A 19,091-nucleotide genomic window follows, 5' to 3' on the forward strand; every position below is an offset into this window, starting at 1 on the left:
CAGAGCGCTATTTGTGTTCACCGTTAAAAGGGAATGCACCTGGCCATAAAGCTCGGTATGGTGCAGACGTGTAGCGTAAATGGGCACCATGCCACGAAAACGCACTCGCGCTTTCTACTGGCAAGTTAGCGAGTTTGAGAGAAGTCAAATGCTGGCCTTTCGAATGGTGGGATCGTCGTTTAGTAGAACGGCCACCCAAGTTCGATACACCACGTCAGTTGTGCCGTGATGCTGGCAACAGTGAACACATGCGCTTTCCCACATTCGTAGACGAGATAGTGGACGCCCGTACAGCACAGGCGCCCATCAAGACCGTTCTATTATAAGGGCAGAAATGGCAGATAGCATAGCTTCGACAGCACATATGAGATCAAACATGACCACGTAAATGTCAACATGATCTGTTGCGAATCGGTTACTAGCAGTGGGGACTACAGGCACGCACACCTCCACAGGACGGACGTGCGCTGCATGATAGGTGCCGTCAGAGAATCACCTGCAGAGCGAAATGGCGCGTTGTGGTCTTCAGTGATGAAAGTGGATGCTGCCTCCATGCAAGGGATGGTCGTTTGCGCATACGACGTAGACCTGGTGAATGCTATCTCGAACAATGCATTCGTTTGAGAGACATTGGTCCTACCTCAGGCCTCGCGATCTGGGTTGCCATAAGATACAACCATCTTTGGTGTTTGTGGTGTAAACGCCGACCAGCGCTAGATACATGCGGAAAGCTGTTCGACCAGTTCTCATGCCATTCTGTGCTGTGTCAAAACGCACGGGTTACGTTCGCCCTTACTAGCGCTGAGCATCCTACTCGATAACTTAATAACACCACCTGGTGGTTACTGTAAATACACGTGTACAATGTATTAAGAAAAAAAATTGTTGAACATGAGCCGCGAACGTCGACGAAAAAACAGGTGGTGAGCGCGCGCGACTTCAGCGATGCAACAACTCGCCTTCGCTGGGTCCAGAGATGCGGCCTGAGCGACGTCCAGTAGCCGGCCGCTGTCGTAGAGAACCGACAGCAGCAACGAATAATTAGTTAATTGTCAAAAGTTGACGTGGCGCTGCGTGTATGCTTGTTTTAAATGGTTCCTATGGTATGACATAAAGAGTTAGTTAGACCTCTCACCGACTAAGTGGATACATCGGTGTGCGTCCAGGTCCGATAGTAGGGCGACCCACTGCATGGTGTAAAGAGGCATCGCAGCTGGTGGTTAAGGCATGGAAGAGGGAAAGGAGTTTTGATTGGTGGTACCAGTATTTTAATTTGGGTACAGTTCGCAGAGGCAGCGTGGCTATTTAGTGTGTTGGGCCCCTGCTCACATACGTGGCTGTGACGGTTGTTCCTCCCAACGCTGAGCAACGAAATATACAGAGATTCTGTGGGATTTTCTGAATAGTCGCTGGTGATACACTGGTTCTGGTGAATTTAGGTGCACGAGCTATCAATTGATTGTCGTCTTGTGGGCAGTTTCGGTCGTAAAGTTTGCAGTGGAAAAACTAGTGTGAGCCTGATTAGAGAGAGAAGTAGATTTGTAGGTGCTGAGTTTTTGGGAATCGGTGGAACCGATATCCTGTGCGTGTTGTACGATTAGTGGTCGCGGCTCGCCCAGGGGTAATTGGTTTGTTAGCCGTTTTATTGAAGTGGTTTGGTAGTGGTTGGTGTATGTGTCGAATGGTGTATGGACGAATTCAAGTAGGGAACTTAATGGGTCGCGTATTGTCAACGCCTAAAGAGATTCAGAATTGTTTTAAATTGTCACTTAAGGTTAGATTTAAAGAGGTGTTGGCACTTAGGGTTTTTGTTTAATTTTTTTATTACTGAATTTCCGTGTTGTGGGGTGAAGTCTTTGATGGCACTCGCTCACTTACGTGAATGAAATTGTATTGGAATACCTAGAGAAAATAAATTCAAGTTTTCTTATGTTAACATAAACCTTACGTGCATTTAATTAGTATCTGGTGTTTGTATATAAATTCTACGTGAAAAGAAAATGGCGAATTCCAGAGATTTTAATACTGTGTTGCAGGACACAAGTATACACTGGTATTTGTAAGTTGGCCTAATTAAAAGTCATTGATTGAGTGGAACCATGAGAAACCTACAGGGGTGGATATTTTAAAAAGTTAAAACGATTTCATTGACGGAAACAGTGTCTAAGTAAATGCAAGTAGAATTGAAGTTGTAATTTATTACCGAAAGGTCAACAATTACACCAAGAACAAAGTTAAGTAAATCTGTGAAGTACGTGACATATTATTTACACAACATCGCTGGGCTAAGTGGAAAGAGATTTACTCGTAGCATAAGCTATTTCAATTCTTACCGATATTGGTGGAAGCGTCTTAATACAAACTGGTCACAACAAGACGGTGTAAGGAATAGGAATTTGTAAGTAATTAAAAAGTTACGAGTCTTTTACAGAGATAATGTACTGCGTTGTGAGAATTTCGTTGTGTGGGAGAACAATTGCAAGCTATTCGGGGCATTTATCTCGACATAATATCAATAGGTAATGTATTTAAAGAGATTTGATGCTTGGATTCGACCAGTAGCTTAGATAACGATAGTTGTTATCTAAATCGGCCTGTCTCGTAATTGCTGCTTGATATTGGTGATCACTGTCATTAGAATGTTTGGATGTGTTTATTCATTGTGTAATAGTGCCATTGTTCTATCTCGACGTTGTATAAAGTATGGGTGCTGTCTTTCATTATTCGACATTCGAGCCGGCTGCATAGTCAGTGGTTGAGGTTGCCGCAGTAGTAATTATGCGAAGGGTGATCTGTCTTCAATTTGTTCCTTGAGAGGGCGATTACGGTACGAGCTAGACTTCACGAGTAGGCGCCAGGCGCTCCACTGCGACTGGAATATTCTAAAATCAGATAGCGATCCGCAGTCATAACATCGATTGTGAAATTAAAAACTGTACCTAATTAAAGCTGTAGTGGTCGATTGGTTCTCCCAAGTATTTTGCGCGGTAGAAAGCCATACAATAAACGCATAGCGACGCTGGTACAGTACGATCTTGGGTACCGCCAGTCTGCGCGTTACAATTCTTGCAACAGGAAGACGATGTGCTATTCCAAACGCTTAGAACTATCTCACACGCCATCCGCGAAATTCAACATGCTCTACAAGACGTGCAGCGGCTCCTCTGGCCACCACGACGCCAGATTTGTCTCCATTCGAGCTTAGGACTACAAGTGACTCCCGCGACTCCTCCTCCTACATCTCTTACGTAGCCACGCCCGACGGGAGGGTATGGCAGGCGGAGAGGAGGGTGTTAAAGCTCAGGGCCAAGCCTAATGGAGGCCCAAAGTCTATCAAGATTCGTATTCTCCAGGGTGCTAAGTTGGCGAATATCAGACTGCTGTTGTAAAACAAATTTTGTATCATACAATACATAAAAGAACATCACCCCAGTTCCACTGTAAACAAACTAGCTCTTCCTTTAGACTTCTTTTCTTCAACTTTATGAGTCATACAGGACAAATGCACACAATTCTATTTCGTGTTTAACCATGAATGGTTCAAATGGCTCTAAACACTATGGGGCTTAACATCCGAGGTCATCAGTCCCCTACTTCTAACTACTTAAACCTAACTATCCTAAGGACATCACACTGATCTTATGACCGAGGCAGGATTAGAACCTGCGACCGTAGCAGCAGCGCGATTCGGAAATGGAGCGCCTAGAACCGCTCGGTCACAGTGGGCGGCAACCATGAATGCTCAATATTTTCATAAGACATCGTGCACTAAAACCACCTTGTGATGCAGTCCAAAACGCGCTTTCTTTAAATGTTGGAAATTCCAACAAATGTACACATCAACAGTTGTGAAACTTTGTTATAATCTGATAAGTTTGCCAACAACATTCAAAGATAAGGCACTTTTGATTCCATCGCAGAATGATTTTACATGAAAAACGAATATATAGAAAGTATTTTGCAGTCACGAGTTAACACAAAGTGAAATATTTCTATTTGTGTGTATTTGTCCTGGAAGAAATGTAAAAGTAAAGAAATGAAATGACATACTGGTGCTCGGAAGTAAAGAGATAATTTTCTTATTTGTTCGTCCGTAGAATAGACAACGTACATGAGAACTCTTTCGTTACTTGATGTGACATTATTCCTTGGTCAAAGATGCTTAACCTTCAGAGGTTCCGCTCAAAAAATTGAAGATCCAAATAATGGAAATTTCCTACGAATATTAGAGCTCTTTAAAGCTCCTGAATCACTATGATCCACTTCTTGCAAAACAGGTTAGCAAGGTCTGATACCGACAAGCGATTACAAGCGCACTGTCAAGTGATTTTCATTATGGATTTATTTGCAGTTGTGCCCATCGTATCACGGATGTCTTCTTGGAACCGAAAGAAAATTATTGTTGATGAAACTCCTGACTGAAGTCATATTGAAAGAACAACATTTAACCTGCGTTAAATTTATTTCGAGAAGGAAATTTATAAATATGAAATAAATGAACTGTTTTTGGGATTCGTAGAACGAGAATTGCTGTTGAGTCGATCAACACGTACAAAATACTCAGTTTCTATCAGTGAATGCTGCAGACAAGGTAATTATAACGGAAGTAATATTAGAGGTTCTTATAAAGGAGTTCAGACACTTCTATTCGTGAAGCCGTCTTGTAAAGTTTTCTCTGTGTGGTTGTCACACCACTATTCGAAGTATATGCAGTTGGGACTTGTCATGAAGAAGATTTTTTTTCGGAGTGATTCAATTTCTTTACAACTTGTTCAGTAGCAGTCCACAACGATGGAAATTCTGAAACAGTACGTATTCCATGTCTGATACTCGTTGGAGTGCTTGGGTTGACTCTGCAATACCAATTTCAGCTCACTTGGATAAGACTGCTATTGATGCTGAAACTCTCAGTACGTTAAATTTGTCAGCTGAAACACGTTCTGTGGTACCGCGTGTTTTGCCTGTGTGAAATCATTCAAGTGTTTAATCATGGAAACAGTTTAGCATAGTAGTTGTTACCAATTGACTACCGAAACAAAGTACTACAAGCTCGAAATATTACAACTGATATTGCGTTAAGACACTTTGAGAGCTTATTAAATGACTTAAAATATCTCCGAGAAAAATGGGAAGCCATTCTCCCTTATCTAAAGTTGTTGCCTGTGCAATTAATATCGATCCTGAATTTCCGGTGCTGCGCTCTAAGGAGAGGAAATGATTTCATGATGAAACCAGGAATGAAATGACAGATGTAAAATCAAAAGATTTGTTCAAGATAAATATATTTTATATTATTATTGACGATTTAGTGTCTAACATGAAAATCCAATATGGAATTGTGAAGATTTTACGTGAAACATCTGGGCTGTATGGAAAATAGTCTAAAGTGACTGACGATCAGATCGCTCAGGCATGTGAGTTACTTATCAATGAATATCGTAATGATGTTACAACAGATTTAGAAGAAGAAATTAAATATTTGACAACAATTATTACTTAAAAGTTTGAATACATTGCTTTGGAACCATTAGACCTCTAGAATAAGATGTACGAGGTTACAATTTCAATCTTGTTACTGAATGTGTGTGTAGCTTTGCGCATTCTTAATACATTTCCTGTGATTGTATTTGAAGCTGAAAGATTATTCAGCACCCTGGTTCGTGTTAAAAACTGTCTCATATCAACTATTCATCAACAGCTTCTCATTGTGTCGGGGATCTCGGCAGCTGAATGTAATTTGGCAAGGCACCTAGGCTCCGATGTGATTCAAACGTTGCTGAGCGAATATCTCGCAAAACACCATTGACAGCGTTGATTACAGGCAAGGCCGTTGCACGACCCACAGCCGTTTACATGCGAGACTGCTGATGTCTGCTTACTGAAATGTGTGACCCTGCCAAGGAACGAGCAGGGACAGAACACTCCATATCGCAGCGTTACTGGCAAGACATTTCGTTAATGTACAAATCCGTATAATATATAGCCTTTTGTTTTAAAGTGAAGTGAAAATAAATTAAACCAACATAAAAAATGAAATTAAATGTAGCGTATTTATATTTTAAAGAAATTCATTTTGAGTAGCCTCTGAAGATGAACTTGTAAATTTATCGCTTGCCGTGTAGGTCATGGTCAAGCTATCATCCAGTTCCCTAGCTGTGGTGGCCTTTGGCTCCTGATAACCCGCAGTGAAAAACAGGAGACATGGAATACGATTATTTTTTGTTTTACTGCATTCCAAATCATGTTGACTGTAATGTAACATTTCACAAGGTGTATCATAGTAGCTATTACTAGTTTTCTGAAATAACAGGGCACGAAATTAAACATTTTTCTTATTAAATCAATGTCCAGTAATGTGTTCAAATGGCTCTGAGCACTATGGGACTTAACTTCTACGGTCATCAGTCCCCTACAACTTAGAACTACTTAAGCCTAACCAACCTAAGGACATCACACACATCCATGCCCGAGATAGGATTCGAACTTGCGACCGTAACGGTCGCGCGGTTCCAGACTGTAGCGCCTAGAACTGCTCGGCCACCCCGGCCGGCCTAGTAATGTGTCATTTTGAAATTACAATGGAATGAAGGAAGCTGTAAATTATAATAAAAGTGCTGGTAGGACTGCATTGCATAACGAGTATAAAATTCGGAACATGGTCTCAGCAAAGGCACATCACGCAGGTGTGCTACCAACTGTTTTCTTTCTGTGAAATAATTACAATTATATGCAACGAAAATTGCAAACATACTTATAAACGTTATTTAAATTCGTAGCTACCGCAATCTGCTGTAATACTGATTAAAAATATGTGTGGAAATCAGAAATGAGAATGCAGAAAGTGTGCTTGGAAAAAAATTACGTACTGGAGACGGCAAATTTAATTTTCAGAGTCACTTTTGTAATTAGGAAGCCTATCTTTTCCCACTTCCGTAGAAAAACAATGTTGCGTATTTCTATTACGGAAACTGAAAGAAAAAAATTATAGAATATAGTTTGCGACTTATAGTAACCAACTGTTGGGTTCGCGCGTAAGGTCCTAGCGGTTTTTTTTTTTCACAACAGATAAACGTAACAGAAACTTTTTTTTCGTAAGTTTAATAAAGACAACAGATAAACTAACAGAAACTTTAGTCATCACTAATATATTCTCCTTCACTTTTTACAATAGTCAGCCAACGCTGTGGTAACTTTTCGATTCCGTGACTATAGAATGCACGTGGTTTTGAGGCCAAGAGCTCTTCGAGCGACGTGCGGAGCGAATTTTCACCTGGAAAGGAAGTTCCTTGAAGGTTGTTCGATAGAGAACGGAAAAGGTGAAAATCTGAGGGCGCAATATCATGTGAATAAGGTGGGTGCGGAATGACCTCCAAATCCAGCTCCAGTGTACTGTCTTTTGTTAGCCTAGCAGAATGCGGGCATGCGTTACTGCGGTGTATCATCACTTCACGCAGTCTTCCTGGCCGTTGTTCTTGGATCGCGCCTGCAAGACGTCTCCGTTGTACACAATAAATGTCATCAATGATGGTTACACCACGGGGAAGCAATTCGTAGTATACCAGACCATCGCTATTGCACCAGATACATAACATTACCTTTTGTGGATCTTTGTACGGGGAGTTGATGCTTTGTTTGGGTTCAACCTTTCCTTTTTTCCCCTTATGCTGGCATGAAGACACCACTTCTCGTCACCAGCACCGATACAGGATAGGAATCGTCAATGTTGTTCACGAGTCAATTGTTGACGAGCAAGGAGAGGTGTACATAATGGCCATCCACTAATATTTGCCATTTTGGCATAGAGCATGCGGTACTCTGGTGGAATGATCACAGTTCGTCACAATTGCCATTTCTCGAGCACACTGATTAATGCTTCTAAACGATCTTCGTCAAACCTCGAAGGTCCTCCTGAATGCGGAGAGTCACCAATGTCAAAACTATCCTCCTCAAAACGAGAAAACCATTTTCTTGCTATGCTCTGTCCAATAGCATTATCTCCATATACGATGCACATTGTTCTGCCCGTCTCCACTGCTGTCATCCCCTACTGAAATAAAACAGAAAGGTATATCAGAAACGTTCCCATTTGCACTCCATCTTCTAGCATCCACTGCTCCATTGACTATCTCCAAATGACAAAATGACAGCATGTAAACACAAATAGCAACAGTAAAGGACAAAGAAAAAGTGGCAATCGATAAATAAATCCATAACAACCGGAATACCAACACGCAAAGCAAAAACGCTACAAATTTAAGGACCAACCTAATAATTTTGGTAGTTCATTGTTCAATGGTAAGAAAAACAACCGAAATTAAAGCGTCTAAAATATGAGTGATGAGCACTGGCTTTTGTGTAGAAAACGAAGCATTTGCAAACACTGTATTACTGACAAACGATGTTCATTTTCTTGTCCTTTACGAAAACGGAAAATTAGGCACAGTTACTCTGATACGCCAGTATACAAACTTTCTGCTGTGCGTCGGAATACTTCGAGCTGTTTCTTCGGGGGCATCCGCTTCCTAAATACAGTGCAATGACACCACACAGCCTGTACAATTTCTTCGAATGTTCACGTGTTCTGTAATACAAGGCAACACTACACAAAAAATGCAACCAGAGTTTGTACTGTTAATAGTGGTTCGATGATACGGGTGTGTAAACTACCGCGCACTCTAATCCAATCTACTGCGCCATGAACATCTATTAATTCGCTCGAATTCCGCCAACAGTAGATCGTGCAACGTACAGTAACTAATATAAACCAGCGAAAAATTGCTCCTGTCGGAGCACAAACAAGGCCAATATGTCCCTACTGAAAAAAGAGAACTAACTGGAAAGTCGTCATTCCGCTTTCCTCAGCAAAAGTTTAAGCATGGAAACATATTTGCGCTCTTTTAACAAGAACATTCTAAATTCTTGTATTCAGTCTCTCTTTGTAGCCTTAGTGCTCAGCATCTACCTCTCACTGACAGTCTCTATGTCTCCCTCCCTCTGCACTTATTTCTCCTACTGATTTACAGTATAACCCACTGTCTTTTTTTGCCATTGCCGCTGTCTCCACTATACTTCGCCAGCTCAAAAACTGCGGTAGGAGGGTCCAACTAAATTTATCCCCTATATCCACGTGTTTAAAATTTATATCCAAAATACCTGGGGTGGGAGGGTCCAACTAAATTTATCCCCTATACCCACGCGTTTAAAATTTTCATCCAAAATGCACGTTCCCCTGTACCTATGTCCCGCTTGTCTGAGAGGGTCCATAGCCCCAGGGTCCATATATGCTGTCCACTCATCTGTCTTCATTCATCTCACTCTCTCTCTCTCTCTCTCTCTCTCTCTCTCTCTCTCTCTCTCTCTTTCTTTCTCTCTCTCTCTCTCTTTCCCTTTCACTGGCATTTTCTCTCTCCTACCGTCACTGTCTCCTCTCCCCTCTCTTCCATTGGTACTGTCTCCTTTCTCTTCCACCACCACCACCACCACTGCCTCCCTGTCATTCTCTTTCAGCACAAAAACGCGCGAATACGATCGAATGTCAAAATTTTTGGCGAGGATGGCGGAATGAGGATTGGAGCAGCTGGCTCCCCTCTTACGTGTCAGAGTCTCTTAAAGGGGAATATATTCGCCTGTTTGTGGTCCGCCAGGATTATTTTTCCGCCGATTCCCTTCTTTTCCCTGAGACAGCAGCTATGCAGCTCATACAGCTGGGTGAACATTAATAAAACCGACAAACTGCAAGGACAGAGTTCTGACTGGAAATAAAGGAAAAAAGGTGCTACGAACAAGTGTCCAGAAATGCGTCTTTGCAGCAGAGTGATCCGGTGTTCATGTCGAAAACAAGCCAAGATGGAGTTCGTGTACGGCCAAGCAAATGGAAACGGTCGAGGGGCAGCGCGGCTATATCAAAACAAGTACTATCACACAAACAAACCACATCACGCAACATTTCAAATCCTTTTGGGGCAGTTGTATAATCACGGGTCCTTGCAGACAAACGAACGTGCAGGGAGGGGGTGGACTTCGCGTTCACCAGATTTGGAAAACCGACAAGCTCCCTGAAGAATCTGGTCTTTCAAGTCTAGTGTAAGCACAGTCCACCGCCTCCCTGCACGTTCGCCTGTCTGCCAAGACCCATGATCACACAAACGCCCAAAAAGGGTTCGAAACGTTGTGTCATGTGGTTGATGTCTGTGAGGGTACTTGTTTTGGTACAGCCCTGCTGCCTCTCGCTCGTTCCCGACATGAATACCGATCCGTTCTGCTGCTTGCAGTACGCTGTGTCAGTCACACAGCCTGCAGCACACAAGGAACACACGGCACATGGCCAGAGACACTTTTATTCGTCATCGCCATCTACCGTGGCAACGATGCATTTCCGGACACATTGATAGGACCTATTTTTTCCTCCATTTACAATCAGGAATCCGTCTCTGCAGTCTGTCCTTTTTATTAATGTTCACCCTGTAAAAACGAATCCTACAGGTCAGTAAAGTTTTACTGTTTATACACTTCGGTATATTTAAATACTTAGTAACATACAAACAACAAAGAAGTATGCACAATATAAGGTTAACACAAAATCATTAGCTTCACGTTTCTTCTCAATACCTTGTTCGGCGAACACAACTGATCGATAACGCCCTAAGAGTAAAAATATTTTACTGAATTTGCAGTCTTCCCAGTTTAACATAGTGTTTTTCAATCATTTTAAGTTCTTTTCAGACAAGTTAAGATCCCTTTTAGTCCGTTTTTTATTACTTGAATACCACTTTAGCCATTTTTGTATGGTATGTATTATGCATAAACAGTGCACCATAAAGTATTACTGGTGATCAAATGCTGATTAAAAACAGTTTTGTGACCTCAAAACCCTAGCAATGACCTTAGAACCCTTGCCATGTGTCACAACGTCAGTTAAAACAACATTTACCCCATTGGCTGAATATTATGCACATATTTTACTCCATAAGTACGACAACTTTGAACCCTTTATCTTGGTAACGGATAACAACGTCGAAAAAAGTTTCTATGTCTCGTGAGAATATTATCTTAAGAACATACCTAACAGCATGACGATCTGCCATCAATAGAAATTGTCAAAGTAGCTATCCCCGCAGTTGATACTTTTCGTGTCCAAATACCTGTGCTTTTACAGATTTTCTCAGGAATCGCCCGTGAAGAAATGTTGCTAATATTAGTCACCTAAGGTCCACCCTAGACCACACATAATACAGAAGAACCAACCGACGTGCTTTCTGGGCTGGAGAAAGCGTGTTATTTTTAAATTTTGACCTTTTACTGTAGAACAGCTACAGTATACTACTTCTACTGAAGAGTATAAAAACGTCACTGGGCCAAGGGCTATTCTAAACTGTTGCCCCCTTATCTTTATGTCAGTGGAACCAAAGATATTACCCCCTGACAAACCGCTTCCTCGCTCACGGCTTTTTGGAACATGTTGGTACCGTACACGGACCGATTGCATTTGTGAAGAAATGTTTACTGTTCAATCAGAAATTATAATTATTCTCTATTTCATCAAAATGCGTCTTTCTTGTGTATGTCCAATATTTCCAGAATTGTGTTATGTTCAGTCATGTCAAACCTACTTTAAATAACGATAGAAGCGATTTGCTGTACTTGGAGATTGGGCCCAGTCACACATTTGCCCCTGACTCAGTCCTGGCTGTCGACGGCTCTGTACATAACTACGCATACAGATCAGTCAGATATGAAATAATGTATCCCTAGAAAGCATTCGTCACCTTTATGAGCTTTCTCTGCCTCTTGATGACTGGGTGTTGCGTGCTGTCCTTATGTTAGTTAGGTTTAAGTAGTTCTAAGTTCTAGGGGACTGATGACCATAGATGTTAACTGCCATAGTGCTCAGAGCCATTTGAACCATTTGAAGCACCTCGGAAAGTCAATATAGTGCCTGCAAGAATCACTGAATCCACAGTCCGAGCCACATAACCTTGTTTAGTGATATTACCTCGGAGGAATTCATTTATTATGCTGTTCGGAGGGTGGTCCGAAACTGAAACACCATCATCATTCGCTTTATATGCGTGATCTCGGCCCACTGAAATGATTGTTTCCGCGCCATTATGTGTCTTTGTAATCTCGGAATTTTTCACCACGTTGTTACACTCTGATGTTTCTAGACTCGAGCCCCGCCTGGAACTAGCTGGCTAAGTTTGATTTTTAATTAGCACGTCGACTTTTGCATCCTTTCTCACAATTCCCTCTTTCTTCATTGTCTTATCTTTCGCAAGTTTCCAGTATTGGCAACCACTTAATTATCTTCAACTGTCACTCTTTCTAAGTAATACTGAAATATAAGTCAAAGCTAAACATTTAACAACTGCACTCTTTACAGTTTCAAATTGTCTGAACTGCCAGCCAAGCCGGCGTCTACTAGAATGACTGGCAGCATCTTCTTTGAATTTGAAGGGGCATGAGTACTGACACTGGCTATTCCTGTGACAGTGTTAGCGACGTCTCGCACCACAAAGCTCAATAGTCAACTGTGAGTAGCGAGATTTGTCTTCATAGCGTGTATCACATTAAAAGGAATGACAGTGAATAAAGGAACGTCTACATCTACAGCTACATCTACGTGATTACTCTGCTATTCACAATAAAGTGCCTGGCAGAGGGTTCAATGAACCACCTTCATGCTGTCTCTCTACCGTTCCATTCACGAATGGCACGCGGGAAAAATGAGTACTTAAATTTTTCCGTGCGAGCCCTGATTTCTCTTATTTTATCGTGATGATCATTTCTCCCTGTGTAGATGGGTGCCAACAGAATGTTTTCAATCAGAGGAGAAAACTGGTGATTGAAATTTCATGAGAAGATCCCGTCGCAACGAAAAACCCCTTTGTTTTAATGATTGCCACTCCAATTCACGCATCATGTCTGTGACACTATCTCCCCTATTTCGCGATAGTACCTTCTTTGTACTTTTTCGATGACATCCGTCAGTCCCACCTGATGCGGATCGCACACCGCACAGCAGTGTTCCAGAATAAGGCGGACAAGCGTAGTGTAAGCAGTCTCTTTGGTAGACCTGTTGCACCTTCTAAGTGTTCTGCCAATGAATCGCAGTCTTTGGTCTGCTCTATCCACAATATTATCTATGTGATCGTTCCAATTTAGGTTATTTGTAACTGTAATCCGTAAGTATTTAGTTGCATTTACAGCCCTCAGATTTGTGTGACTTTTCGGGTAATCGAAATTTAGCTGATTTCTTGTAGTACTCATGTGAATAACTTCACACTTTTCTTTATTCAGAGTCAATTGCCACTTTTTGGCACCATACAGTTATCTTATCTAAATCATTCCGAAAGTCGTTTTGATCATCTGATGACTTTACAAGACGGTAAATGACAGTTTCATCTGCAAACAATCTGAGACGGCTACTCAGATTGTCTCCTATGTCGTAAATATAGGGCAGGAACAATAGAGGGCCTATAAAACTTCCTTGGGGAACGCTGGATATTACTTCTGTTTCACTCGATGACTTCCCGTCTATTTCTACGAACTGTGACCTTTCTGACAGGAAATCACAAATCCAGTCGCACAACTGAGGCGATACTCCGTAAGCACGCAGTTTGATTAGAAAATCCTTGTGAGGAACGGTGTCGAAAGCCTTCTGGAAATCTAAAAATTGCTAAAACAGAACCTGTCCTTTCCTCTTTACCTCGCCATTATCTTTCTGAGCTGATTGTTACTACTGTTATTCATATCCGTTTCGTTGTAAGTCAAGTTCGCATTCTCTTTTCATGAGAAGAAATGCGAATAAAATGCAAAAAAAAAAGAAAAAAAACAGTGACAACGAAAGACGTGTCCACGCTGGACGCGCCGCTCCACGCGTCGCAGAGCAACGCAGAGGTGTACACAACAGTGCAAAATGGAGCAGTGTGTTGCAGTGTGCACGCGCGCCCGTCGATAAAAATGGGAAACAAGAGACGCCGTCCAAACAGAGCCGTGTCGAACGAACTACTTCCTTCAATGTACCGACACTGCGCAGAACTGGTTCATTGTTGCGCAGAGCGCAGCCGTTTGACGTCCTTAGAGAGATGAGTCAGCTCGAGCTAACTTGATTGAGGGAAGGGTTGCCAACCGCCCCGACATGTCGAGACCGTCACCGTTATGGACCGTCTTGTCCCGACATTCTGACAAGCCCCAATTTTCTCCCGATTTTGCGAAGTGCAGTTACTAGCTTCGCTCAGGTACTGAAGTAACGCCATCTAATGGCGCAACTTGTAAATGCAGCTTCAGTTGTTTTATTCATGTCAACAAGTTTATGTTGACAAGTTCGTATCACAGGTGTCGCTGCACGATGCGTATCCTGTATCGACGATACTTCTAGATCTGGTACCACCATTCGAGAAAAGACCAGACTACTCCAGTAGTAAGGGGCTGAACTATTTAAGCAGCGCAACGCAGAAGAATCTGGCAATTTACATTTGAATAGCGATCTGATTAGTGGATTCTTTCTAAACGTAATACGAACAACGAGTGCAATACGTTCATCATAAGAATAAACCTGATGTAAACATTGGCCTATATATTTTTCCGCGTTTGCTGGAACCTCATTGGATTTCATTTCATGTGAGACTGCAACCAAGCTGTCTCGTTTACTGTCAAGTACGGTAATAATAGTACGTTTCGTGCTGTGCGTTACGCACAACCGGCCGTTGTGGCCCAGAGGTTCTAGGCACTACAGTCTGGAACCGCGCGACCGCTACGGTCGCAGGTTCGAATCCTGCCTTGGGCATGGATGTGTTTGATGTCCTTAGGTTAGTTAGGTTTAAGTAGTTCTAAATTCTAGGGGACTGATGACCTCAGCTGTTGAGTCCCCTAGTGCTCAGAGCCTTTTGAACCATTTTTGTTATAGCAATAATTCAGGAACACAGCTTTACCGGCGCATTTAGCTTGGACGGCACTGGCCGGTGTGCTGGTACAGCTAGCCTGCTGTAGTTCACACGTAAAAAGAGACAAACAGAGGAACAATACACCTTCGAATGTCATTTAATTTTTAAGCAGAATGAAATAATACACTGCAAATCTCCCACAATATGCTCCTTAGACGACTAGATGAAAACCGCAACACGTTATAGTTTTTAGTTAACTTACTATTGTAATTAAAAACAAGAATGACGAAAATTCCTGACTTAACCTCAGGGTAATTTTCCTGCATAAGCTGTGTTTAACGTAAGAGAGTATTGAAGGATTTCACCGTACAGTTAAATATGGAAGCCACTGAAGATATTACTTATAGTCTGTCGTCTGGTAATCTCTTAGTTCCTTCCTAATGCAAATCCGAGAAATATATTTCAGTTCTGGAAGTGTCACCTGCTACGTTGATAACGAGCCTATCACCAACAGAATACACGAAGCCAACCTGGTGTAGCATTTTCTCTTCTTTTATGACGAGCCTTTCTATATCCCGCCAACATTCGGCAGTGACGTGTGGAAAAGCTGCGTGCGTTAGCTCCAGTACGTCTGGAAGCTTAACTGTCATGTTACTTCTCGGGCCAAATCCCGCAGCTTGGCTCCATGTCAGTTCTGTTGGGTTCATGTTGTAATGGTACAGTAGCTAATGTAAAAATGCAGCATTAATACGACGTCCTCGATGCTGTGAAAATGATTGTTTTTCATGATTCTACGATACTTATTTACCTCTGTGATATAAATCGATGGACACAGTCCAAATAAAGAGAATTTCGTTTTTCATTTTCGCCTTAAAAATTAAATTGTTATGTTTTCTTAATTTAAGCGACTTTCATTAACAGTCTTTCAGAAAACATCGATAGTCAAGAATTTGTATTTGAAATGGAAACAGGGATTTCGCGTCCAATATCTAATTAGAAACAAGAAGACGTGCATTATTCATAAAAATGATGAGTTTTATAATTGCGAAATGAAGGTATCTCAAATTGTACGAACAAATGATCCCAGGTATATTTGAACCAACGCACAAACATCCGCTTTTTATTCTCATGCCAATGCGCTACCGACTGCGCTACACGATCAATGTAATTGTGATAACAGCTGTATTGAATATACCTCTAGGAAAACTTCAGAGCTGATTATCTCCGTAAATTTATGAAAAACATTAAGAACAGCCTATTTCTCAGCACTTTTTAACCGTGTCGCACTCGCGTGTTTCACTACGGAACTGAAAGCAGCTTCAGCCATTTTCATACTGCGCACAAACAGCGCGACAATCAGAGCACAACGCTGCAGAGGCTGAGACTGTATACGATATTTGAAATAAAAACTACATATCTAAAGCGTTATTAACAAAAACGTTGTTTGTTGTTAATACATTTGATTATCTTAACGTTTAATTTAACTTAACTTAGTAATAAGATAGCCAATACATAAGTTGGACCTGCTTCCAAGAGTGTAACAACACCAGTGTACGTGTGCCACGGCTTCTGACCAATCATCGCGTTTGTGTTTGTTTACATCTGGTTTATTCTTATGATGAATGGATTACAGTAATGTTTGAAGTGTTTACAGCGGCTATATAGGGCATAAAGTGTATAGTGACGTGTACTTCGATGACTGAAGTGTTATTTGTCACTGTTACTCGTCTAATAAACTTATCATAGCTTACGAAAATTCCCAAGGATGGAAAGTATCACTTTTCGGATGATTACACAGCCCAGCGAAATTGATGAAAGAAATCGATAGCTGTCAGGGACTGTGGAATCAATCTTACAGTGCCAGCTTAACTACAAGCTGACTTGCATGGAGTTTTATAAATACGTAAAAGGGGGAAAAAAAGACTTGCTGAAATACAGGAAATTTTCCCAAAAATATGGTGTACCAATTAGTTCTGCCGCAACAAGTTCCATATAATTGTGTTCTAAATAAAAAGAAAGCAGATTAAATAATTTTTTTACCTCATTTCTACACCCGATCTCAGAGTGTCCCAACGAGGTCCCAGCTAGATATGGCAACCCTAGTTTGGGGATTTCAAATCAAACTGAGCTAGACTGTTACAAGCTGGAGTTGTGTTCAAGCGATATGCGTCGGCAGCCGCTGTCGATGACGGTTCCGCGCGAGGTCGGAGTTCATCGCCCTGGCGCCGACCGAGGCCGAGTCGAGTCTGTGCCTACAGAACGGGTCGACACTCACCGTGATCTTTAAAAGTGCAGTAACGTATCATGATTTATTTTGTTTGATCGAAATTTGTGAAGCGTTTGGTGTGTTTTGCAAGTGAGTCTATACACAACATAAGCTTCGTGACAAATCGGAAATTTATGAGTACAGAGTGACTGAGGAAATCGAAGATGTAACGGTAACTTTACACCGTTCATGGTCAAGCAGTGGTATTTGGGTACCTTAAGATCGCCCGATCGTCGTCAAAATCCTTACAGAAAACTCCAGGTGTCTCATAAATGTATTTTCCAAATGCAGCCTATTGCACGACAACCATTCATGGAGACGACGAGGCATCTGGCCATCTTAAGATCGTCCGATAACCGTCCAAATCTTAAAACAAATTCAAAATGTCTTATTGGTGTATTTTCAAATTTCAGCTTGTAGTGTGGCGTCCATTAATGTTCGTGATGAGGCACTTGGCTACCATAATATTGTCAGATCGCCAACAAGCCATTACAGCAAATTCCAAGTGTATCACCATCTTCAAAATTTCATGTCAAAAGAGTAGAAGCTGTTCGTGAACTTACTTTCGCCCCTGTCAAAATCTCTACAGCAAATTTCGGAGATTCGCAAGTCTGTTTTCCAAATTCCTATCAAGAGATCCAAAATTACTGCCTGTAGCGTTGTATGCAGTCATGCCCTTGAACAGGCCTTAGCTACTTTACGATCAACCACTGACTCTCAAACTGTGAAATTCGGATGTTTCACAAGTATATTTTAAATGTTTCAAGGGGCGTTCAAAACGAAGCGAGCAGGAGGCATAATTACAGAAACCAGTACCTGTATGTTAGAAGTATTGACCCTGACTGTTGAGGCACTTGTCCCACTGTGACACAAGACGGTGAATAGCTGCCTCACAAAATTCCCAGGACTGCGATGTTAACCAGTTCCTCACGTACAGCTGGACGTCGTCGTCCGAGGTGAATCATTTGCCCCTCAGAGCCTTTTTCAGGGGGACCAAAAATGGCGTAATCACAGGGAAAGAGGTCCGGACTGTATGGAGGATGGCCGAGAACCTCTCACTTGAATTTCTGCACGAGTGCCGCGACTGTGTTGGCCGTATGAGGCTTTGCATTGTCATGGAGCAGAATGACCCTACAGGTGAGATTGCCTGGTTGTTTTGATTTCATTGCTTGGCGAAGGTGGTCAAGGTTTGCGAGTAACGCTGGGCATTCACTGTTGCCCCGTGCTGCAGGAAGGGAATCAGAAGGGGGTCATCTTGGTCAAAGAAGGGCGTCAGCATAACCTTTCCTGCACTCGTGTGGATGGATTTTTGTTGGTGGTGGTGACCCTGGATACTTCCACCGAAGACTTTGTCGTTTTGATTCTGGTTCGAAGTGATGACATCATGACTCATCTCCAACCAACAGTCGTACCAGGAACGCATTCCCTTCCCAAACATAGCGCAGCAGATAAGCGAGACAGTGGTCCATTCGACATGCTTCCTGGTGTGGTTGAAGACTGTGGGGCACCCATTGGGCATACACTTTGCACATTTGCAGTCGTTCAATTCGACCACAGCGGCTATGGCTTTGACTGTCACTCGGTGGTCCTGGGTAATGAGTGCATCCACCAGCTGGACTACGCCATCGGTAATGCAGTGTGGTGCTCCAGACCGTGCATCATTGGCTTACGACACCCATCCTTCCCTGAAGCGCTTGTGCCACAGCTTGCCCTTGCAAGGGACATGCAGTGTTCGCCGTACACTTGTGACATTCTTCGATGACTGTCCATTCCTCCTACTCCTTCCGCTGACATAAAACGAACAACATCTGTTTGCTCTTCTTTTGGCGCCTCCAATGCACTGTTTGCAATTCGATTGGCAGCGTTGGACGATTGATGCATGCAGTTGCTAACTCTGTATAGTCACGTGACATGGCACGCGTGTCATCTAGCGATGGGCTATG

General features: G+C 42.2%; 1 protein-coding gene across 3 annotated transcripts in view; it reads right to left on the reverse strand.

The window, feature by feature from the left end:
- LOC126281405 (glutathione S-transferase D7-like) overlaps nt 1–19,091 on the reverse strand; it is a 91,059-nt gene that overhangs the window by 49,200 nt on the left and 22,768 nt on the right. The window contains exon 2 of one of the 3 annotated variants that reach the window (XM_049980343.1): nt 7,596–8,047. The exons of the other annotated variants lie outside the window; for them this stretch is intronic. The gene's annotated coding sequence lies outside the window, so the exon portion shown is untranslated. The remainder of the gene's footprint in view (nt 1–7,595; nt 8,048–19,091) is intronic. 3 annotated transcript variants of the gene reach the window in all.

Source organism: Schistocerca gregaria, chromosome 7 (assembly GCF_023897955.1).
Source record: "Schistocerca gregaria isolate iqSchGreg1 chromosome 7, iqSchGreg1.2, whole genome shotgun sequence".
NCBI lineage: Eukaryota > Metazoa > Arthropoda > Insecta > Orthoptera > Acrididae > Schistocerca > Schistocerca gregaria.